This window comes from Vidua macroura, unplaced genomic scaffold (assembly GCF_024509145.1).
Source record: "Vidua macroura isolate BioBank_ID:100142 unplaced genomic scaffold, ASM2450914v1 whyUn_scaffold_105, whole genome shotgun sequence".
Classification (NCBI taxonomy): Eukaryota; Metazoa; Chordata; class Aves; order Passeriformes; family Viduidae; genus Vidua; species Vidua macroura.
In genome coordinates this window covers 348,871-373,730 of record NW_026530541.1, presented here as the reverse complement: position 1 = coordinate 373,730, position 24,860 = coordinate 348,871, and positions in this window count along the sequence as shown.

Genomic DNA, 24,860 nt, shown 5'->3' with positions numbered 1-24,860 from the left:
TCGCGTGCCCCGGGCACTGTGGTGCGGTCTTGTCATCGCCAGCTCCTGTGTCACCCCGTGTCACAAAGTCATCATTGCCAAAAAGGCCGTCCACGAGGGTGGAGACCTTGGCTGAGTTGATCCCTTTCTTTGAAATGGCTTTGACAATTGCCTGTATGTCTTTGGGGTTTACCGGAGTATATATCCTTTGTTGGTTCCCCTCTGGCCCGGTGATCCTCACCGGGAAAGCTTGAACTGCGGCCGAGGGGGCCCATTCAGCACAAGCTATTTTTATTTTTCCCCAGTCGGTGAACTGGGCTGGTTCGTGTTGTGATTGCCTTTCGGTGTGGCTTAAGGCTTTATTCATTTTTGTTTTAAGCTGCGTTAGCTCCGCTCTCTCCGTTTCTGAGTCCCAGTCGGCTTCCGTCAGCTCTCCCGAGCTGGCGGAGCTGCTGTTGCTGGACTCAGAGCCGGAAGTCGAATGCCAGCGCACTTCCGGGCTTTGGTGCCTTTTTGTGTAGCTCCGGCACTGTCCCTCCCTTCGGGGGTGGTGCCGCTCCCGCCCCCTGGGCTTGCCCTGTTTCCCGCAGGGGGGGTCTCTCCCTTAAACAGTAGCAGCATTGATCGCGGCTCCCGATTGGGCATGCACTCTCTGCCGCTCTCCTCCTCCTCTTTTCCCCGCGGATGCGCATTAGCAAAAACCCACGACTCCGGGCTCTTCCCGCCGAGAGCATCCGCACCCTGCCCATCTCCTTGGTCGCTGGCGCCATGTTAGGTTGGGTAGAGCGGCGGCGCTGCCCGCATTTCCTCCCGAGCCGCATTTTCTGCGCCTCTGGCTTCTCTCGCCAGTTCCTCCCAAAAGGACTGCGCGCGCTGCTGCCCCCCCCCGTGCCGAATCGCTGATCGGCAGCGAAGGGACAGATGGGGAACCCGCGGGTTTTTGGGAGGGTTCCGCAGGGGGGTTTGGACTCTGGCTCGGGGAGGTGGGGAACGCACCCGGCCCCCCCGGATCCCCGCTCTCAGGCAAACCGCTTTCAGGGGCGGTTTGCGTTGCTGCTCCTATCCCCAGCTTGGGTGTAGCTAATAAACATGTGCGCGCGGCGCTTCATGTTTCCTGTTCTTCGAGCGCTCTGCGTAGGGCTTGTTTGACTTTTCCCCACGCCTTGAGGCTTTTGCTGCTGCCTGAGGATTTGGTATCCTCGGCCAGCGCGGCCGTGCATTTCTCCCACACCTCCGGATGTAATATTTCCACGGGATGTTCAATCGCCCCAAGCTCTAGGAGTCTCGCAATAGCAAGATAAAAATCCTTGAACCTGCACTTAATTCCCTACTGCTTCTGAGCTGAACTCACGACCTTCGCGATGGCCTCCATGACGATCGCTGGTCCGGGGACGTCTCCCCCGCCGAGAGTAGGTCCCACCGCTCCGGCCACTGTTTCTCATCCAGGCAATACCCGCTAGCCGAAAGAATTTCTCCCTCCCGGGTTTCGGCACCACTTTGTTGCCTTCTGCGGAGAAGGCAGGCGACCTGGTTTCAAGACACAGCACGGCAACCCGGCCTCACCCGGGTCACTCGGGCCACCGACATGCACAGACAGCAATGTGGTGGATGGTCAAATGGCATTTATTACCTTATCTCGTGTGGTTAAATAGTCAAGGGGCCCTACTACGTCAAAAGGGGGATGGTGAGCCTGGCTAGGGTTAGTAGGGAGTGGAGGACTACTGGTGTTAGGAGGTACTACATGTCTCAGGGGTGATTGGTTACATATGGCAGGATGAGGGGGAGAGGGTCTTGCTTTCCGTTGCATCCCAAAATCTTCCGTTCGCCTGTCCCTATCTACCACAGGTGTGAGATGATTTTACTTTAAGACCAATGAAATTTGTCTGCACAATGTTCTCTATAAATAGAGTGGTGCATTTGAAATAAATCAGTTTTCCTTCTCGCCCTCTGAACTGGAGTTCTTTGATCCTGCCTCAAGAACAACAACAACAGGTGGTAGTACAAAACTCATCTGCTGCTTGTTCAGGCTTGGGATATACTTTACTTTTTGTCCAAGGCCTGAATTCTGTGAGATTGTTCAAAGGAACTCCAATGAAGCAAGTACAAAAGGGATCAGAGGGGGTAGCTAGTGATCAACAGAATGATTTTTGCCCTGCCTGATTGGCCCAGGTAACCCACATATTTCTTCATGGTTGGATGTTAATCCATGCTGTCTTCTCCAAGGACAGTTTTGTCAGTCCTAACAGCCCTATAATCAAATGAAACAAGAATTTTGTAATTCTTGTTCCTAACTGGCAAAATGAACATCACATGGTAAGAGCTTGCGTTCTTTTTGTGGCTAAGACAACAGTGTAAGCCTTGGTTAAAAGATGCCAAAAGAAAGCTTCATATAGGCCTTCAATATTTTCTGGTATCCATGTTTCTGGCAAAGGCTGATCTGGCTCAAGGTTCAGAAATGCCCTACCACGTTCTTCAAAGGTAATACTAACAATGACATCTCAGCAGTCTAAGCACAAAGCATGATCATTTTGCAAGAGGTTCTGCTGTATAACAAAATTCTTTCTACAACTACTGCAATTTAACACGATGTCAGCTTGCTTTCCACAATTCTCAGAAGCAGAATTTTTATAGCACTTTCTTAACACAGCATTACAAGCTAGCAGTCCAAATGATTATCCTGCTACTACTTTTGACACGACGTCTTCTATGGAAGGTGGGATTGGTCTGAGTTCTTTGTGGAGTCTCTTGAAGACTGGGAAGAAGTAGAGTTGATATCAATATTCCCTTCATTCTTCTGAGGTTGACATGCAGGGCAGACAAATCTGCTAGGGACCCACAAAGGTTCTTTACCTCTGGAAATACAGAAATATCCTTGACCGATAAAGAACACTGGACTGGGTCCCTCCCAGTTGCCCGTAGTCACATGTTTTTAGAATGAACTTGCATCCCAGGAATGGTTTGATTTTGACTGTTTTGAATAGCATGATGATATATAACAACAGGAGGCCCCTCTCTTCCTCCTGTTAGAGACAAGTAATTCCATGTAAAAAATACTTTATTTAACCGTTTACTTGCATCCATCTCAGTTGTCTTTTCTTTCCTCAAGTATTCTTTTATGGTGCGATTTGCTCTCTCGACTATGGCCTGTCCTGTAGGGGAGTGTGGAATTCCCCTGACATGTTTCACCCTCCATGTTATCATAAATCTAGCAACCCATAAACTACTGTAATCAGGGCCATTATCTGTTTTGATTTCTGCAGGCACTCCCATAACTGCAAAACAGGCTGTTAAATGTCTTTCAACATGAACTGCCTCTTCTCCAGCCTGGGCAGTGGCCTAAATGAAGTGAGAGTATGTATCAATTGTTCCATGGACACATCTAGACTTTCTAAATTCAGAAACATGTGTTACATCCATTTCCCAAATTTGGAATGCTTTTAAACCTTTTGGGTTTAAACCCTATACCAGGCCCATGATGACTACACTGAGGAGAGGAACGAACAGTTCCTTTTGCATCTGCCAAAGGGATTCTGGTCTGTCAATGCAATGATTTTGCATTTGGATGAAACATTTTGTGAAAAATGCCAATCACTTCTTTTTAGAATTTTTAGAAGTTTAATAATAATAATAATAAAATGGTTATAGAAATAGCAATACAATTAGAGCAATAAAAATTTAGGGTTAGGACAATTACAAGACAATTAAAAGCAAAGAATTACAGACGTCCGGATGTTCTTGGGCACTAAGCTGCCAAAAACATGCCTTGCGAACAAAGGAATAACCCTTAAAAGCAACAGCCTGTTGCATATTCATCTATCTCATATATGATGCATAAATTCCTTGCAAATTAAGAACTTTTCTGGTTTTTGTCAACTTCTTCCCCTTAATCCTGGTGCTTCCATAAAGATGGAGAGTAGGTGGAAGAATGTTTGTCTTTTCCAATAAGGAGGCCGTAACTCTTTGTGTCCTGTTACTGTTATCTCTCTGCGGAGAGTTTCTTGATTATCTTATCCCATTCTTGAGCTAGTAAAGAATCTTACATCACAGAGTTTCTATGTTAACATTATGTTAGAACCTAAAACTATATTTAACCCACCACTCAAGAGAATTAATACAGCATAACTTTCTAGTATTACACATATCATATTCATTTTAATCTTTGTGAAAAGCCAGTCATAAAAGATGCATTTTTTCACAATTTCATGGCTGTTTCGGGCATCTTCTAATTTGTTTCTTGGAGGTGTTATTGCAAAACAACTGACTGCTTCATCTGCTTGTGCATTGCCTTTGCCTAATCTAATGTTCCACTGATGGCTTCTGATATGCATAATGCAGAATTCTTGCTCTCTTTGCTGAAGTGTGGTATGGAACTGTACAAACAGTTCACCAAGCTGCTGATTTTTTGTTTCTGGTAGCAAAGCATCTTCAATGCGCTGCACTACGCCGACTACATCCAATGAATCTGATGCTATGCTTACAGGCGTATCTTTCCAGTTTCCAAAAGCCCAGCACACGGCTTCCAGTTCTAAGGTTTGGAGGCTGTCTCTCTGTTGCCCAAGGATGATGTGCTTCTGCCAGTGATTTTCTGATTGCCACACACATGCAGCCTTCTTCATTTTTCGCCCTGCATCTGTAAACACTGTTGGCCCTTTAACTGGCCTTTCAGAAGAGAGTGGCCTTTTGACCCGTATCGTTCAAGCATCTTCCAAAGAGGCCCTTTTGGTCGATTATTATGTACAGTTCCTGTTTAGCCTATCAAGGCTTCTTGCACTTCAATCCAATGCCACAGGAGCCATTCCAAATCATCTCCAAGGACCAGGATGCTGATGCCTGCAGCCTCAGCTCCATCTAGTTCAATGATTCTGTCCCTCCCTTTCCTTACCAAAGCTGCTAATGCTTCTGACTGACACAAAATATGATGCCATAGTTGCATTGGCAAAAACACCCACTCAAGAATGATGGCCGTGTCCTCCCCCTTTTTCTTTTGCCATTGTAGGATAATGGCAAGGGGAGAAGTGGTGGCGTTGCAGATCAGAAGAGATAATGGCTGATCTGGCAATCGGCGATTACTCCATCCTGTTTGAATCTTACGAGCTACTGCGTGCAGGGCAGCCTGTTGTTCTGGTGAACAGGTGTGGGGACTATGTGCCTCGGTGCCATGCAGCCAAGACTGGAAGGGGAGAAGGTCATCATTGGTGATGCCAACTATATTACGAACCCATTGTAAGTCTCCCAAAAGCCTTTGAGCATCATGCAGGGTACCAATCTGTGCAGTGATGGTTACCTGTTGTGGCCTGATCTGAACCTCCGAGATGAGCCAACCCAGGTATTTCCATGGTACAGAACACTGGACCTTTTCAGGGGCGACAGTCAGTCCACAGGAGTGCAAATGGTTGATGATCCACTCGAATTCACTATCTGTTAAAGCAGATTCGGCAGCAAACAAAATATCATCCATGTAGTGATAAATGAGCATGTGAGACCATCGCTTTCACACAGGCTGACTACCCATTCATAGTGTTTGGCAGGGGCTGCACGGTTGACAGATGGCAGAGTAAATGCAAACCTCTGTCTATCATCAGGGTGTAAAGGAATTGTGAAAAAGCAGTCCTTTAAGTCTATTATTATTATTTGCCAATTTTGTGGGATCATTGTAGGAGCAGGAAGGCCAGGTTGCAGTGCACCCATACCTAACATTTGATCATTAACTTTTCGTAAATCCTGTAAAAGTCGCCACTTGCCAGATTTTTTCAGGATGACAAATATAGGAGTGTTCCACGGGCTTGTGGAAGGTTGAACGTGACCTGCTTTTAGCTGTTCCTGCACTAACTCTTCTGCAATGCGCAGCCTTTCTGAGATCATCGGCCACTGGTCTACCCACTCTGGTTTTCCAGTTAACCATGTAATTTTTAGAATGGGCGGCTGATGCCCAGTGGCCTTGGCACAAAATGCTGATCTGTTGTCAGCACCAGCCCCAGTTGTGACAAAACATCCCGTCCAATCAATCCTAGTAAAGTGTGTGGAAGTTGCATTACATAAGGTTTAATTACAATTGTTTGGCCGTCTTCAAACTGCAAAGTAATTAAGTCTTTACTTTGTTTTGGTGCTTTTGCTCCTCCCACCCCCACTGCTTGGACAACTAGAGATTGTAATTCCCATGTCTGAGGCCACATATGTTGATTAATGACAGTGACATCTGCTCCAGAGTCTAGTAATGGTTCTAAACTAATTTCTTGACTGCCCTTTTTCAATTGAATTTTTGGATATGGTCTTTGATTAAGGTCCAATGTGAAAAAACATCATATCCAGAGGATCCAAAACCTTTATTTCCTCTTACTTTAGCTCCTTGGCCTTGTTCTTTGAGTTTTTCATAATACTCTCGACATGTAAGAAAGTTTTCATAGGGAAGTATTTGTGCAATCTTGCTGCCTTTCGGAATTGTTACAGGTGGTTGTAAAGCACAGGCCATGATTTGTACTTGCCCTGTGAAATCTGCATCTATTACATCGGGTAATGCAATTACTCCTTGTTTGCTTGTTGATGACCTGCCAAGTAGAAGTCCTGCGACTTGAGACTCGGCCCTGAGCATAGGGCCTTTTACTTCAGCTGGAATCAATGTTACCTCTTTGTTGCTCAGGGTTACCTCTACTGTGGTTGCCACGTCCACTCCGAGACTCCCTCGGGTGGCTGGGACGCGCTGGCATAGGAAACCGTATTTTTCATCTGTGTCGAAGGGGTATGTTGGGTTGAAGGGGTCTGTACTTGTGTCTTTGTGCGGAGACAGGTCGCGCTGCTCTGCACGTTTCTTGACGGTTTGTGAGGACAGGCAGCGGTGGCATGAGTGTCAGAGTTACACACATGACACCAAACAGTTTTGGAACAGGTTCGCCGCATATGCCCAAATTCACCGCATCGGAAGCTGGTACCAGTTTTAATCTTTCTGTTATTTTGACCTTTTATTTTAGCTTGCCTGCCTCTGTTTCCAGACAGAGCAGCTGCAATTACATGACCTTGTTCCTTTAATGTTTCTTTCATCGCTGCCGTGAAGGCGGCTGTCTGATTATTCTGTTCTGCCCGAGCGGCTCTCATAAGCATTTTGTCAGCTGGGCTCCCTTGGGGTAATGTTGCCAGGATTGCTCTCGTTCTGGGATTTGCTCCTTCAAAAGCAAGAGTGCGGAACACATGTTCCTGGAGTTCAGGAGGCAAATCTGCATTATCTTTTATTGCTGCTGACAAACGGTCTAGGAATTGTCCACAGGGCTCTGTTCTTCCCTGGCGGACTGTGGTATAAGGTGCAGGTTTTTTCTTATCAGGTACAGACAAAAGAACTCAGTGGGCTAAAGTCTGGGCAATTTGGCGCATTTGAATAGGATATTGTAGCTGAACTTGTGTGTTAGAATAGGGTCCTTGCCCAGTTAGCATGTCTGCCTGTATACCATACAGAAGGTCTCCTCCTATTAAATGTTTATTTGCTTCTTCAACTGCTAATCTTTCCAATTCTCTTCCAAACAACAAATACTGAGACAGAGTGAGGAGAAGGGAAGCAACTCTTGCACAGTCAGCAGGGGCAAGGACATCTGCTGTAGAAATAAACGGAATAATTTGTCGGGTAGCTTCTGATCGAATACCATGGCTAGTAACTGTTTGTTTTGCTTGTTGCAATATTTTCCAATCATGAGGTTCCCAATTTGCTTAATTACTACTGACTATTACAGGGCAAGCAAGAGAACTGGCAGCCTGCCATTCACCTTCTATGATAGCATCTCAAAATCACACCCGACCATCGCTGTTGAATTGGATTTTTTCCGGCCTTGTTCCCTGCAGGGGTATTGCAAGGCATCCGGGCATCGGTGGAGCAGTCGGCTCCACAGGGGGTGTCACAGGGACTGGGACGGAAAGGGGTGTCGGAATAGTCTTTAGCACTGACACAGTCTCTGTTCGTTTTTCCAATTGTTCCTGCCGTATGGATAATTCTGCTAATTTCTTTAACGCTTCTTGAATTGAGTCATTAGAGTCCGATTTTTTAGCTTTGTACTTAGATTCAGAGGGCTTTGACCTTCTAACCATATCTTTTTCCTCTCCCTCGGACTCAGCCGACAGCATAGATTTGAAACATAAACTTTAAGAGATTTAGAGATTTTAGAGGAGCTAAGATTTTAGGTAGAGGTAAGCCTTACTAGAGTTAATTAAAGTAAAAGGATTCTGTAAGTAGGCCTTGATGAAGTTAAGAGTTAGTAGTTAACTAAGAATCGATTGCTTGTCAACACAATGTTTAGTTAGCTGGGTTTATAATGAAGAATATAGAAACTGACAAATAGCTTTTAGGAACATAAGACAATTGTAGGCCTCCTCTGTTCTGAAACCAATTGAAGACAAGGGATGGGAGTTCTACCAAGACTTCATTTGTCATATTTGCATTGAAAAGGTAGAAAGGTCAGAATGAGGAAGACTTCATTTACTTCTTCATTTTGGGACCCCTCCCCATGAAAGGGACCAGTGACCCATTTCAAGGAACAAACTACGTATGCTTAATAGCTTTTGGAATGATTAGCATACGAAGCGAGGAATGGGATGTACTAAATTAGGAATATGTATTTGTATTTTGGGTATTCAATTCTTGTGTGGATAAAAGGACGCTGTAATCATTTGAAAGGCGCGGTGTGTATCTGGGAGCTATCCCACACGCTGCCCGGCGTCGCAATAAACATATACTTTCTAACTTTAAACTGTTAAAGAGTTTTTGTCCGTCACAGTTGGATATCGGTGCTAGATCGATATCCATATTTCTTTAATAAATCAGATTTGTCTGATGCTATGTCAGGCAAAGGAGGGTACAGGGAAGGGCAGCATTCTTTTCTTTTCCTTTCTGCCCGCAAGCTGAAGCTCCCTTTTTCGGCCTTGCATCACCCACCGCCTCAGGAATTTCTTCTATTTCTGCTGCTTCAGGCACTGCTTCCATATCTATGGCTTCTCTTGAAGGGGGATCAGTTACTTTTTCTAATTTTTGATCAGCTGCAGCAGACTCTGATGGGGCAACCTCCTCTTTTTGTGATGGATTATTTAGCAACTCTTGCAAATTAGAGCAAACAGGGGCAGAGATTCCTTTCATGGGGACCTTTCCAACTCCAAAAAAGTTAGCGAGACGTGACAACTTGGAAGGAACTTGTTGCTTTGTTCCATTCGTATCGCCTCCCAAATCCTCAATGGCTGCGGCAGCTACCTTTTTCTCAGCTGTCATAGTCTCTAAAGTATTGGCGATAGATTTCCAAGTAACTCCTAACTCCCTTGCTTCTTTTCCATTTTTTCCACCTTCTATCATGATGTCCCGGAGATAGTTTCCTACCTCTTGCCACTCAGATTCACTAAAGAGCAGGGCAGGTTCAGAAAGCTTTCCTTTTTTACGTGCCCATTTTATTAGGGCTATTACTTCTTCTTCTTTGGTGTCCTCACCTCTCTTTGAGAGGATAGTTGTCAGTAATTTAACTGCCGCGTCTAATTCCATCGTGGTCTTACCTTGGCCGGGGCTTGATCGGCCGCTCAAGCTCCGGACTCTGCTCTTGCGTTTGCCTACCAGGCCTCTCCTGCCTCCAGCTCTCCGGCTCCCAAATCAGGTGCTTACCTGATGCTTGGGAGCCTTCTGCATTTAAGCGATCCGCATTTAATCAAAGGAGTCCCTGTTCAGGGTGCCAGTATGAAGGGGGTCCCACGGAGAGCCGGCCGGAGTAATGACACTCAAACCACTAGGGCTAGATGTCATCCTCCTTTATTGTCTAATTTATCCATATTTTATACCTTATTGCCTTACATAATACAATAGCTAATTAACATTCATTGGTTAATGTAATATGATTGCATCTACAAGTCACTTATTGATTGGCTGTTACACGACAAGCGTCTGATCAGGTTATAGTACGTGACAGTTTTCAGCATCCAGCACAGACTATTGTATTCATACAAAGCTTATTGTCTTTCCAAGGATGTCCTAAATCCTTCTGAAGTAACTAAAGTATCTCTGTAATCTGCAGGCCAGGGTTGTCGAGTTTCTGCAAAGAAATACCATCAAGGATATCATGCCCTTGTTCCATACATTTCTCGAATGTCACACAGCTGGTCTTGAATGTCACAGCCTGTTCTGTGATGTCATAGCCTGCTCTGTGATGTCAGACCTCTGCCCTGTGATGTCACAGCTGACTCTGTGATGTCACAGAGACAGCCTATGATACCAGAGCTGTGTGATGACCTCACATAACCCACTCTGTGATATCATATCCCACTTTGTGACCTCATGTTCCCAGACGATAAATTATCTCCACCTGCTGAGCACACACAATGCTCGTTCTCCAAAACCCCGGGCCTATGGAAACCACACAATGCCCATTGTGTGAGAAGGGGAACTGAAACTCACCAGCCTCAGTGTCCTGCCAGCTCAGCCAGGCCCACGGGAACATTGGGGTCCACAACCACCAGGGACCACCAGAGAGACCCCCAGGACAGAAGAACACATGGGTAAAGGGGAGGGGAAATGTGTTCATGAGTGTCGTGGTTTGACATGGAAGTGAATTTTTTCCAGGAAGTTGGGTCAAACCAATCAGTGGTCAGGTTTGGATATTGGCCCCTGGAGTGACCACTGAAAGTATGGACAGGCCTCTGAGAACACAGGGGGTTAAAAGCAAGAACTCCCAGGGGAACTGTCTCTTTGGTTCCGGTCATCAGAGAGTGCAGACTCTCCCCTGCCCAGCCATCGGCTGGGCGGGGGAGGGGAAGCCACGCGGCCTTGTCCAGCTAGGCCGAGGGGGCTGAGGGTCTGGAACCGAGCCAGCTCCTGTGGACGGAAGGGTGGAGAGAAGCGGAGATGCCTTTGTTCCCCCCCCCCCCCCCCCCCCCCCCACACACACACAGAGGGAAAGAGACAGAGAGCCTGGCGGCACCTGGAAATTTGCCGGCAGAGGAGAAGGAGAAGGGGGGGGATGATGTCCAGCATGGGAGACGGGATGCTGGACCGAGATATCAGCCGTCCAGGGAGTCTGAACTTTTAACCCTTTCCAGGAAATGAGGGCTTTGTAAAATATTACTCCTCCTTGATTTGTAGTGGAAGAGAGACAGTCTGGGACCTGACATGTTAGAAGAAGAAATATTTAGGTGGGAGGAGATGATGAAGTAGCTTTTGGCTGGACTTTTCTTGTTAGCCATGGACTGAACCAAAATCTCCTGCAATAGGGACTGCATTTTAGGGGGATGCAGTGGTGACCCAAGGAGACCTGCTTCAGCTTCTAACAGGAAAGGAATGGCAAGAACAGAAGAAAGCTGAGGAGGGAATGGTGATGCCCTCTGTCTTCGGGAAAGAAGATGATTTCTGTTCTTGGACCCTTGGCCCCAGGGGAAAATGGGGGGGACTGTAGTCCCAGGATGAGAAGCTGAACTGTTGTATCTTTGGGTCCATGGCAAAGCATCCTTAAAGGAGCCCTATGAGCAGTCTGTCCATGCACGGCGGTGAGAGCACCGTGCCATGGAAAGGAGAGTGTCACACTGGCAGATTTTCTCCGGGCGGTTGCCATGTGTGACAGGGAAACACAGGAGGTGGCAACTGTGTTTCCTGGGGGGTCTGTGGTGCAAGAGAGACTTCTCTCTCCCTTGATAGCTTGAGTATTGATTATCTGAAGGGTGGTAATTTGATCAGGAATCCCGGGTGATGTTTCATGGTGGGCGTTTTAGGAACTGGGAGGAGGAGGGGTGTTTTAAAAGGTCTTCATCCTGGATTTAGTTTGTATTTTCTGTATTAGTAGTAGTTTAATAAAGTTTTTTTTCCCTTTGTTATTAAGCTTGGGCCTGCTCTGCTCTGTTCCTGATAACATCTCACAGCATTTATTTGGGGAAGATGCATTTTCATGGGGGCGCTGGCATTGCGCCAGTGTCAAACCATGACAATGATTTTGGGGAAGTGATTATCATCTGTGTGTTTAGTCCCGGACAATCAATGAATAGGTGTGCAAAATACAGAATATGAACAGAAACTTTCCTGCACTCAGCATGCTCGGCTTTGGGAGGAGCTATCCCCTGTGCATCCGGCTGAATAAAGAATGCTGCTTCTTAATGCTGCAGTGGTGTGAAGGAGTTTTCTGTTTTACTGAATTTTTAGTAACTCCCACTCCCAAGGAAAGCTCTGTCTCCTGCTGTTCACAAACAGAGAAGGGCTGGTGGTAGATGTGGGGGTCAGAGGCTGCCTGGGGCACAGTGACCATGAAATAATCAAGTTTTCAATGTTCTGTGAAAGAAGGAGGGGCATCAACAAAACTTCTACACAGGAATTACGGAGGGCAGACCTTGGCCTATTAAGGATGCAGATTTGGAGAGTAGCGAATCAAGTACTGATTTTTTCAGGGAAACAGCCCTTAAAAACAAAGGGGTCCAGGAAGGATGGACACATCTCAAGAAAGAAATCCTAAGGGGGAAGGAGCAGCCTGTCCCTCTGTGCCGAAGTTGAGCCAGCGAGGAAAAAGGACTGCTCTGTCTGTGAATGGAGCTTTTGTGGGAACTCAGGAAAAAAGAGGTTGTATCAACCTTGGACAGAAGATCAGGCGTGTCAGGAAATCTTTAAGGATGTTGTTAGGTTATGCAGAAAGAAAAGTAGAGTGGTGAAAGGTCAATTAGAGCTTAACCTGGCCACTTCTGTGAAAAATAATAAAAAGTGTTTTTAAAAATAAACTAATAGCAAAAGGAGGGATAAGTAGAACTTCTACTCTTATTGGAGGCAGTGGGGAATAAAGTAAGTAAAGATAAGGAAAAGCTGAGCTGCTTAATGCCTTCTTTGCCCCAATTTTCAACATTAGGACAGGTCATGCTCAGGACAAGTGTCCTCCTGAGCTGGTGGATGGGGAGAGGGAGCAGAACAGCTCCCTGCAATCCAGGAGGAAGTAGCTGGGGACCTGCTGAGCCACTCAGATGATCACAGGTGTATGGGATGGGATGGGATCCATCCTAGGGGGATGAGGGAGCTGGTGGATGAGCTCCCCAAGCTGCTCTCCATCATTTCTCATCAGTCCTGGCTCACCAGGGAGGCCCCAGAGGACTGGAGGTGCCAGTGTGAGCCCATCCCCAAGAAAGGCTGGAAGGAGGATCTGGGGAACTGCAGGCCTGTCAGCCTGACCTTGGTGCCCGGCAAGGTTCTGGAACAGATCACCCTGAGTGCCATCACAGGGCACCCACAGGATGGCCGAGGGATCAGAGCCAGCCAGCGTGGATTTCAATGTCTGCATTGATGATCTGCATGAGGCGACTGAATCCACCATCAGCAAATTTGCAGATGACACCAAGCTGGATGCGAGTGTGGATCTGCTGGAGGGTAGGAGGGCTCTGCAGAGGGACGTGGACAGGCTGGATCCAGGGCCCAAATCCAGCAAGGTGAGGTTTAACAAGAGCAACTGCTGGGTCCTGCACTTTGGTCACAAAAACCCCTGCAGCACTACAGGCTGGGAACAGAGTGGCTGGACAGCAGCCAGGCAGAAAGGGACCTGGGGGCACTGATGGACAGCAGGCTGGACATGAGTCAGCAGTGTGCCCAGGTGGCCAAGAAGGCCAATGGGTCCTGACCTGGATCAGGAATGGTGTGGCCAGCAGGAGGGGGGCAGTGATTCTTCCCCTGTGCTGGGCACTGGTTGGGCAGCACCTCAAGTGCTGTGTCCAGTTCTGGGCCCCCAATTTAGGAAGGACATGGAGGGGCTGGAGCGTGTCCAGAGAAGGGCAGCAAGACTGGTGTGGGCTCTGCCACACAGGTCCTGTGAGGAGCAGCTGAGGGAGCTGGGGTTGTTGATCCTGGAGAAGAGGAGGCTCAGGGGAGACAAGGCGGTGTCAGGGCACAGGTTGGACTTGATGATCTCCAAGGTCTTTTCCAGCCTTGCTGATTCTGGGATTCTCTGCAAGCACCCTTGGAGCAGTTGCAGGAGGAGCCCTGGGCCTCCTCTTCAGAAGCTCCAGCAGCCCAGGTCCCTCAGCTTCTCCTCACAGCCCCAAAGCCCATCCTGTCAATCCTGCAGAGCCTCTCCAGCCGCTCCTCATTGCCCAGAACAGGGAGCCCCACAGGCAGACACAGCAGCCCAGATGTGCCCCCCTGGCCTGAGCTGCCTCTGGCAAGGGAGCAGCACGAGGCACTGCAGGAGCCTGCAGACAATTCCTGCAGCACTTGTGGGATGATCCTGCTCCCCAAGGGACATTCCCATGGTGCCAAGGCAGGAACTGCAATGGGGAGTGGGGCCAGAGAGGAAAGGGCAAACAGGGATGGGCTGTTTGCAGGGCAGGGAACAGGGCTGGGCAAGAGAAAGAAATCTGGACCAGGAAAGATGAAAGAAAGCAAAGGTGAAGCCAAGGAAATGCTCAGGGCAGTTTGGGGTGGCTGCCAGGCAGCCCTGGCTCTGAGCAACAGCGTCTGCAGTGGGACAGGAAACTCCCAGCTGATGGGAACAAACTTTCTGGCTGAGTGCAGAGGCCAGGAGAAAGCTGAGTGCTTTCCCTGGCGTCCCCCAGCCCTTCCTGGCCCCGGGGGCTGATGGCATTTGTGCTCCCTCAGGTTCATGTCCCCACAGCAACAGCATGGGTTGCTCCTGCCTGCTGTGTGCAATGCAAACAGGGGCTCCTGAGCCAGTGCTGCCATGTCTGTGCCTGCAAGGATGCGGCACCTGTGTGAGCTGGGGGAGAGGCCAGGGCCGCAGAGGGGGGATGTTGTTGGCAGCTCCATGAGGACGCACTGGGACGCTGCCCTGGGCTGTCCAGCGCACTGGGGATGGATCAGCCCCTGCTCTGCTGCTCCTTCCCGTCTCCCCCAGGGCCCTGGCAGAGCACCAGCCGTGCTGTTTGCCCCCAGCCTGCCCACGGCCACCCTAGGACTGCTCACAGGGGTTTTCTGTGCTGAGCATTGGCCTGGCTGTGTTCTTGAGAGAGCCTGGGCAAGGAGCCTGGAGCCCCCAGGCCCTGGCCTGAGGCGTCAGCGCTGCCCCAGCATCGCCCATGGCCTGTCCCTGCTGCAGCCCCGGCACTGCCAGCCCCAGGACTGTGCCCGGCCCCGAGAGCACTCAGGCCCTGCAGCAACACCAGGGCCACCAGGGCAGCGGGGCAGGGCCATGGGAGCAGCACTGGCAACACCAAGTGCTGCTGCTGCTGGGCACAGCTGCTGTGCCAGCACTGATCTGCCTCCAGCTCCGCACACAGACATTGCTCCTGCAGCTCCAGAGAAGGCAACAAAAGGGGCATCTCCAGTGAAAACTCTGCTGGGAGATCCTTTAGTTCATTTAAAGAGGCTGAGAGCACAGCTCCTCATTGACACAGTCTGGAGCCTCAGCAAAGGTGGAGAGAAACAAAATGAGAAATGGCACAAGCAATGGCATTTCTTTGTGGACAAGATTAAAAAACCAAATCAGAGGAATGAAAAGAAGAAACCAACCTCAAAACCCAACAAGAAATATCAAAGATGAATTTTATTACAAGTGATTTGCAGAAATAGGCCATAAGTCTACTGTTTCTGAAATCGTCCAGTGATCAGTCTCCACAGCTGCAGCCTTGAGCTCCTGGTTCCTCAGGCTGTAGATGAGGGGGTTCAGGGCTGGAGGCACCACCGAGTACAGAACTGACAGGGCCAGATCCAGGGATGGGTAGGAGATGGAGGGGGGCTTCAGGTAGGCAAATGTGCCAGTGCTGAGAAAGAGAGAGAGGACGGCCAGGTGAGGGAGGCAGGTGGAAAAGGATTTGTGCTGTCCCTGCTCAGAGGGGATCCTCAGCACAGCCCTGAAGATCTGCACATAGGAGAAAACCATGAACACCAAACAGGCAAAAGCTAAGAAGGTAGTGAAAACAGAAACCCTGAGTTCCCTGAGGAAGAAATATGAGCAGGAGAGCTTGAGGATCTGTGGGATTTCACAGAAGAACTGGCCCAGGGCATTGCCCTGGCACAGGGGCAGGGAAAATGTCTTGGCCGTGTGCAGCAGAGCATTGAGAAAGGCACTGGCCCAGGCAGCTGCTGCCATGTGGGCACAAGCTCTGCTGCCCAGGAAGGTCCCGTAATGCAGGGGTTTGCAGACGGACACGTAACGGTCATAGCACATGATGGTCAGGAGGGCAAGCTCTGCTGAGATGAAGAACATAATGTAATGTAAAAGAGCTGAGCAGCACATCCTGTGTAGGAGATGGTGCTGGTGTCCCAGAGGGAATTGTGCATGGCTTTGGGGACAGTGGTGCAGATGGAGCCCAGGTGGCTGAGGGCCAGGCTGAGCAGGAAGAAGAACATGGGTGTGTGCAGGTGGTGGCCGCAGGCTCCGGCGCTGATGATGAGGCCGTTGCCCAGGAGGGCAGCCAGGGAGATGCCCAGCAAGAGGCAGAAGTGCAGGAGCTGCAGCTGCCGCGTGTCTGCCAGTGCCAGCAGGAGGAAGTGGCTGATGGAGCGGCTGTTGGACATTTCTTCACTCTGGGATTCATGGACTATTGAAAGAAGATATTGACAAGCTGGGAAAGATTTCATTGTGTCATTCCTGTGAGTTTTTATTAGGAATCCCCTCAAAAATACTTCTCTTTTTTGGCTGAACTTTGCTCAGCCTTTTTTCTCTGAGCTCAGGTTTGTGCTGCTGCCTCATCTTCGACACTGCTCTCAGCCTGAACCCCGGGGAGCCCAGAGGGAAAACAGGGCTCCTTGTGCCCCAGTGCAGTCAGACCTGCTGGTCCCACACAGGTGCCCTTTGCTCATTTCACCTTCTTCTATTTCAGAGTGATCCTACTTCCAACGTGCTTGAAAAATAAAGTGGCCTTTTTGAAGGCTTCAGTTTCATTGTCAGCATCTCTAATTTTTTCTACATTTCCCTGTGCAGCTGGAAATGGAGGGATACCAAGGGTTGGTCTGCCTCTCTGCTTTTTTTGTCAGTGCTACCTAGAGTGCTTTTGTGACGGGAAACTCAGACTTTTTGTCAAAGGCATCATGATTAGCAGATCTTGAAATGCTCCCTTGACTCCTCATTGTCTCTGCTGGACCCCACATCCCACAGCCAAACCCAGCCCCTTCTCTGCCTTTCCTCCCCCTGCCCCAGGGGCTGGCAGAGCCAGGGTGGCACAGGTGACCTTTGGGCTTTGCAGGGTTGGCACCGCTTCAACAGAAGACACCAAAGAAGGGGGATCCTTCAGTGAAAAAAAGCTTCATGAGGATCTTTTTGTTAGTTTATGACATAGTTAAAGAAGTGCAGACAGTTGGGAAACGCGGGAAACTGAAAAGAGTCCATCTGCTTTATTCCCCCCGTCTCCCCGACCCCCACGGTCTGAAAATGCTATGTTGAATGTTGAAACTTCTGTTTCTAACCCCTCTCCTGATTCCTTTCACAGTTGTGGCTGTTCCCAAAAATGCTGTACCCCTTCTAACACCTTCCCACACCCCCCATGGGACGAATTGCCACAAGATGGCGGCGGCCGCGTGGCGGGGGTCTTTGTCTCTCCACAAGGTAGACAAAGAAGCGCGGTGGGAACTCCTCCTTCCCAGGTACCCCCTCCCCCCCCACGCCAGTCCCTGATCCTCCTTCCCTTTGTCCTGACCCCTCCTCCTCTCTTGCGGCAGACGAAACCCCTCCCAGGTGCTACTGCAGGCCTCCGCCCACAGCACCGCCCCTCCAGGTGGTTCCTTCAGCTCCACCCCTCGAGGTTCCATCACCCGATCCCACCCCGCTCCACACGGCATCACTAACCTCAGCCACTCCCACACAAACCTCCACCCCTGAGCCTCCGGACCCTGCCCCCGCTCCTCCTGTTTCCCAAGCTCCAGCCTCTGGTTCCCATGGCAACGGGAAAGGTGGGGAGGCCGAAGCCGGGAAACAGAAAGCAGGCAGAGATTCAAACTCCTTGTTTCTCGCACCAGTGTTGTACAACGCGAGAGGGCAAAACCCCAGATGGGAACCACTTTCATATGAAAGCATAAAGGAACTCTACAAAACGAAACGTGAATTTGGGCAAAAAAGCCAATTTTTTAGGAGCATGTTAAAAGCAACTTTCAATTCTAACACCTTAGTTCCCACTGATTTAAAGCACTTGTTCAGTTGCTTGCTCCCTCCATCAGAATACAGAATGTGGGAAAGAACTTGAAAAAGGTTTGCAGGAGACCTTCTTCCAGGAATTTTGCAGAGTCCCGATTATGCAAAAGATATAGAGGATGACGAGATCACCCTCGAACATCTTGTGGGTGAGGGGGAGTGGAACCAAGCCCAAAAACAGGCAGCAGGGATTCCAAGACTAGTGTTAGATCTCACAAAAGATGCAGCAGAACGGGCATTTCTTAATATGCCCTCAAAAGAACCTATAGTACCTTATATCGCTCTCAAGCAATCTGTTTCAGAGCCATTCATGGATTTTGTTGATCGAGTGAGAGACACGGTCAAGAAAAAGGTGGAAGGGCAAGAAGCACGAGACGAAATCACGTTTGAAATTGTCACCACAAATGCAAATGATGCCTGTCGGCGAGTCATCATGGCTCTTCCAGCGTCACCTCCACCTATGCTGGATCAGCTCATTGAGGAGTGCACAAGAAAAGCCACACTGATGGCAGAGGACTTGGTGGAAAGTCCTCAGGAAAAAGTGGTTGCTCCGACATCAGCAACCCCAGAAACTCCAACATCGAGTTCTCCTCCTCCCAAACGCAGGTGTTATTACTGCAATGAGGAAGGCCATCTCATCAGCCAGTGCCCCTTTCGGGGGACAGTGCCTCCTCAGGGAGGGAGGGAGTGGGGGGGAGAATTCTCCAACCAGCAAAAAAACTAATTGGGGAGCGCAGACCTGCCCTGCGTGATGATACAAATGGGGTGGGTCAGGGGGGTGTTGGAGACCCCACAGATGACACAGTTGCATCAAACAGGAAATGCCGCAAGGGAGGAGGAGAACCGTAATTCCTGTTTTTCCTTTATACTGGCAGAATTTGTTATAGTTAGTTTACCCTGTTGTATGATTGCATTTTTCTTTCAGATTAGCAGGATGTCAATTCCTATGTTCCTGCTCCTCATTTGGCTCCAGAAAAGCAGGAGAATGAGGACTGGTTCAAGGGCGTGTTTAAGGGCTGGGATCTTTTTGGGTGGGTGTTGTCCCTTCTAAAGGACATTTGTTATTTTGTAGTTGCGATCTTTCTAGTTTTGCTATCATTTGGGATTCTCAAGCGAATCATTTTTAGCATTGCTTCCTCCAAGTTTGCAGCCTCCGCACCTGTCGTAGTTGCCACTGCCACCACGGGAGGAGACAGGTGAGAAGATGGAAAACAAAACAACACTGCAGTTTGATAGCCGCAGTTTCTCCTTCCCCCAAAGCTCCGTTCATTTTATTAAACAAAAAAGAGGGAGATGTTGTAGTGTACAGCTATGCAGACAGAGCAAAAAAGCTTTGTGAATTTGAAATGGGAGTTTCTGTTTCCTAAACCTAAAGCTGGAGTTTCTATTCTGTATTTTTACGTGTATTTACCCTTCCCCCTGAAGTTATTCCCATTGGATTTTATCTATAATGTATTCACACTGGGCATTGTTCTATTGGTTTCACCTTATCTCTTACTTTCCCCTATAAAACCTGTAACTCAACCCCAAACCGTGGTCACTTGTACGTGCGGCGTTCGAGCAAATACAACCTACTTCGGACTGCACACAAGTGTCCAATCTCTTGAGTCTCTTTATCCCGGTCATGATCGCGCTTTCTAAATAGCTCTGTCTGTATCAAATGAACCACAAAGGTGTTTGTCTCTTCTCTCCGGCTGCTCACGGAAGCGCCTGGCCAGCGCCCCGGGAAAGAGGAGCCGGGCGAAAACAAGGAAGTCGGAGAGAGAAGAGCAACAGAGGAGGGGCTGCAAAGCCAGCCCAGGGTGATCTGAGGAGGAAAGACCCAACCTGTGCCAGGAAGGTGGACAGAGCTTCAGCCAGAGCTCGAAGCTGGTGGTCCATGAGCAGCTTCATGATGGGGAGAAGCCCCACAAGTGCTTGGAGTGTGGGAAGAGCTTTAGGTGCAGCTCCCACCTCATCTGCCACCAGAACATCCACACTGGAGAGAGGCCCAACGACTGTGGGAATGTGGGATGAGCTTCAGCTGGAGCTTGAGCCTGATCTGCCACCATTGCATCCACACCGGGGAACGGCCCTACGAGTGTGGGGAATGTGGGAAGAGCTTCAGCCAAAGGTCCCACTTGATCTGCCACCAGAGGATCCACACTGGGGAAAGGCCATACACATGTGGGGAACGTGAGATGACCTTCAGACAGAGGTCCCAACTGATCATCCACCAAATGATCCACACATTGGGGAGAGGCCCTAGGAGTGTCCCCAGTGTGGGAAGAGCTTCACCCAGAGCTCTCACTTGACCCAGCACCAACGGAGGCACAGGTAAGGGAAGCCCTGCGAGTGCCCCAACTGCAGGGAGAGCTTTGTGCACTGCTCAAACTCTATCCCCCACGGGAGGACTCACGTTGGTCAGAGCCCTGGTGATCCACATTCCCTGTGATCCAAGTTGGGAAGACATCTGGTTGGTTATCCTTTTGGTTTGGCCATAATTTTCTTGTGATTTATCTTCATCCCTTAGAAACAGCTGAAATACGACTAAAAAAAAAAGAAATTGATTAAAGATGTCTAAAGTTCCACTATTTCACAGGTATTTGAGGGGAAATTTATGCTTTGGGGACATCTTCTGGAGGATTTGTGGGTTCTTGGGGTATTTCAGGCAGTGTTCTCCATCTCTTTGCACTCCAAAAGCCAAGACGGATTGATCCGTCACCTCAAAATTACTCAGTCCCACTGAAAACAACTCAATCTTACCCCAGAAAGGCTCAATCCCACCTCAAAATGGCTTGTTCCACCTTAGAAAAACTCAGTCCCACATCAAAACTCAGTCCCACGATTCCACAGCCTTTAGGGTCAGATGGGTTTGGAAGGAGATTGGGAGAAGTGGGATCCAAGTTCAGCGGGTGGGGGATCAGGATTGTGTGGGGCGGGGTGTGTGGGATGTATTTTGATAGTAAAGAAAACTTTCAGAATTATTGATTTCTGTCCCGTTCGTTTTCCATCAGTTCCAGTTTGGTTTTCAGTGCCACCTTCCCAGCTGATTGTGCTTGTGTCCTCCTTTCTCTCCTGCCTTTTTTTGCCTGCTCTGTTTCTCTCTCCGTGTCTCTCTTGATCCAGGGCAGCTCCCACCAAAGACCCTCCCCTGATTTAATTCTCAATCCATGAGCTACAACAGCCATGGGTAAAGTTATGAAGGCTGACAGTGATCAATTCCATTTAAAACTTCCAATCCTGTCCCTAATATCCCAGTTAGATCCTTTCTTATTCTGCTCCTGAGGTGTACTTGTCTTTGTAACCATGTTGTCCAGCCCTCAAAGGATGTCTTTAGGAAAGAGGAAGAGGCTGGCTGGATTTCTGAGATGTTAATTTGCATTAGCAATTCAACACGTTTGAGAGACCACTCTGGATTGAACAACATTTGTTGTTGACCCAAATTTCTCACTACGTATGGGCCTATTTCATATACCTTAGGTTCAAGCTTGGTTTGCGTCTGAACTGCTTGAGTACTGGTGTGAGTTGTGTGAGGTCTTGCCGTTGTAAAAGGTATAACATCTACTTTAAATTTAAATGAGAGCCCGACAGCATCACGAGCTCAGAGACAAGTCACTTCTACAGGCTGTATTAATGTGAAATTACACCAACAATCTGATTTACTTGGGCTATCACAAACCTCCTGGTGCCTGTATACAGGAGAGGCTGAGACACTAATTTGATTTGGCCTCTCATGAATGGTCCCATTGACCACCTGGCATCCTACCTGAATTTCTTCTCCTCTGATCCCTTAAAGTGTCCACAGTTCCTGTTCCTGCCACTCCTACTCCTCATATACTTGATTCCCATGGACTACTACAGTGGAAAGGTTTAAATCTTTTATCTCAAAAGGTTCCCCCATGGATCCATTATACTGATTGAAAGCCTGGGACCAAGGCCATTCAGCATTGGTTTGGATAGAGGTACTCTCTAATTCCAAGACTCCAATTATAATTATACACAAAACAATTCCGTAAATGAGACTACAAACTACCCCCGACCGCAATACACTCATTTTGCCCAAGTAAGTTTTAGTCTCAGTCCTTTGTCTCCTGGTGTCACTTTCCAAGGGGCTTCTGGGGCCTTCTTCACTCGAGAGTGGTGGATGCAGGCATTCTGCTCCTTGACCTTGATCGCGGTGAAGGTGGTGAGAAGCACCTGGAATGGTCCTTCCCACTGTGGTTCCAAAGTCTTTTCTGTAAGAGACTTAATATATACATAACCTCTAGGCTGTATATTGTGTACTGGTTTATCTGGCTCTCTGTTCTGAGTTCCAGTCACGTTTTTCAATTTCTCTGAGCTGTTTACTTAAAGCCACCATATAGGTGGCCAATGTTACCTCCCCAATGTGGGTGGACATTCCCTTTTGTATTCCATATGGCCTTCCATAAAGCATTTCAAAGGGACTCAGCCTTTCTTTAGCTCTAGGTTTAGTTCAAATTCGCAATAATGCCAGTGGAAGAGCTTGGGGCCAGGGTAGATTAACTTCCTGCCCCAGTCTTACAATTTGCTGCTTAATCAGATGATTCATTTTCTCCACTTGGCCACTTGATTGGGGGTGGTATGAAGTTCCCAATCTATGCCCAGGTGGCTATTAATCTGGAAATGAACTTGCACTATTCTGGAAATGAAATGTGATCCTCTGAGGATATTGTGGCTGGAACCCTGAAGCATGGTATTATTTCTTGTAATAATACCCTGGTCACCTCTCGAGCCTTGAACAGTTCTGGTGGGAAGCACTTCTGGCCACCCTGAAAATGCATCTGTCAATGCCAATAAATACCAATACCCCCCCTTTTCTTGGGAGTTCTGAAAAGTCAATTTGCCACTGTTGTCCAGGTCCATGGCCCCTCCCAATCTGACCGAGTTTTGGTCTGGGGGTATTTTTGGGGTTAGTCTGGAGGCAAAGATCACACTGTTGGGTCACTTGAGTAATAGTGGCATATAAATTCCTGGCAACGATTCTTTCAATCAAATAGATGTTCAGGGCATCTATTCCCCAGTGTGTTTTCTGATGCTCCTCCCTTACTAGTCACCACAACAAATAGGAAGGGATTACCAGCGTCTCCCTTCAATGGTAGCCCACCCCTCTTGGTTGTATGCCCCTTTTTTATTAGTTTTGATTAGTATGTCCCTTTGATTAGTTTTCTGGCTTTCTTATTATATTCTGGCTTAACTTCAAGGGAAATTTGTCCGTCTGGAATTAGAGCCCCTTCAATAATTACCTCACCTTTCGCTGCTGCCTTTGCCTCTCTATCTGCCAGCTCATTTCCTTCCTCCAGTTCTGAGCTCACTCTCTGGTGTGCTTTAATATACATAATTGCTACCTTTCCAGGCAGCTGAACTGCTTCCAGCAGCCAGATTATCTCTTGCAAATGTTTAGTGTTCTTTCCTTGTGAAGTCAGCAGTCCTCTCTCTCTCCAGATGGCTCCATGTGCATGCACAACTCCGAATGCGTATCTAGAGTCTGTATAAATGTTTATTCTCTTTCCTTTTGCCATTTCCAAGGCACGGGTCAGTGCGATAATCTTGGCCTTCTGTGCAGAGGTGCCTGTTGGAAAGGGTGCAGATTCTATTACCTTTCTGCAGGTAGTGACTGCATATCCAGCAGGTCGCTTTCCACTGGCAACGTAGCTGCTCCTGTCAGTGAACCAGGTCCCTGCATCGTCCAAAGGAGTGTCCTTCAAATTTGGGTGGCTGGAGTAAGTAGCTTCAATAGTCCCCAGGCAATCGTGGTGTACTGCTTCTCCTTGATTTCCACCGAGAAAAGAAGCTGGGTTGACAATGTTAGTTACCACTATCTCTATATCATCTTGTTCTACTATGATGGCCTGGTACTTCAGGAACCTCTGTGGTGAGAGCCGGTGGCCGGCCTTTACTTCCAGTACTGCAGGCACTGTGTGGGACACTAGTACAGTCATTTTTTTGTCCCAGGGTAAACTTGCATGCTTCTTGAATATTCAGCATGGCTGCTGCTCTGAGGCAACCTGGCCATCCTTTGGCCGTTGCATCTAGTTGCTTGGAAAAGTAAGCTGCTGACCTCCGATATGAACCCAAGTCCTGAGCCAATATTCCCAGGGCAATTCCCTGGATTTCATGGGAAAATAGAAAGAATGGTTTACTTACATCGGGCAGTCCCAAAGCTGGAGCTGACATGAGGGCACTCTTTAGCTGGTGAAAGGCCCGTGTGGTTTCCTTTGTCCACTGGAGCTTTCTATTTTCATTGGCAATAAGAGCATAGAGGGGTCTGACGAGCAGTCCATAATTACAAACCCACAGCCAGCACCACCCTGCCATGCCTAAGAAGGTTCAGAGTTCCTTTATTGTCTGGGGTTTCGGGGTTTGGCATATTGCTTCCTTGCGAGCCTGCCCTAAAGTCCGTTGCCCAGCACTGACCTCATACCCCAGGTAGATTACAGTCTGCTTCACCACCTGTGCCTTTTTCTTTGATACTCTGTATCCTTGGAGCCCTAGGAAATTCAAAAGGCTTACTGACCAGGCCACACGTGCTTCCCTCGTCCGAGTGGCTACTAGAAGATCATCCACGTACTGCAATAGCCTTCCTTCTTCCTGTGGAGCTTCCCAGGACTCTAGATCTTTTGCAAGTTGTTCCCCAAACAGAGTGGGGGAATTTTTGAAGCCTTGAGGCACATGGACCATATGAGCTGGGTTTTGTGCCTGCTTTTAGGGCTTTTCCATTCAAATGCAAAAATTTTCTGGCTGGCTTTGTGGATAGGGAGGCAAAAGACGGCATTTTTCAGATCTAAAACAGTAAACCAGGTTAGTTCAGGTGTTAAACAAGTTAGTAAAGTA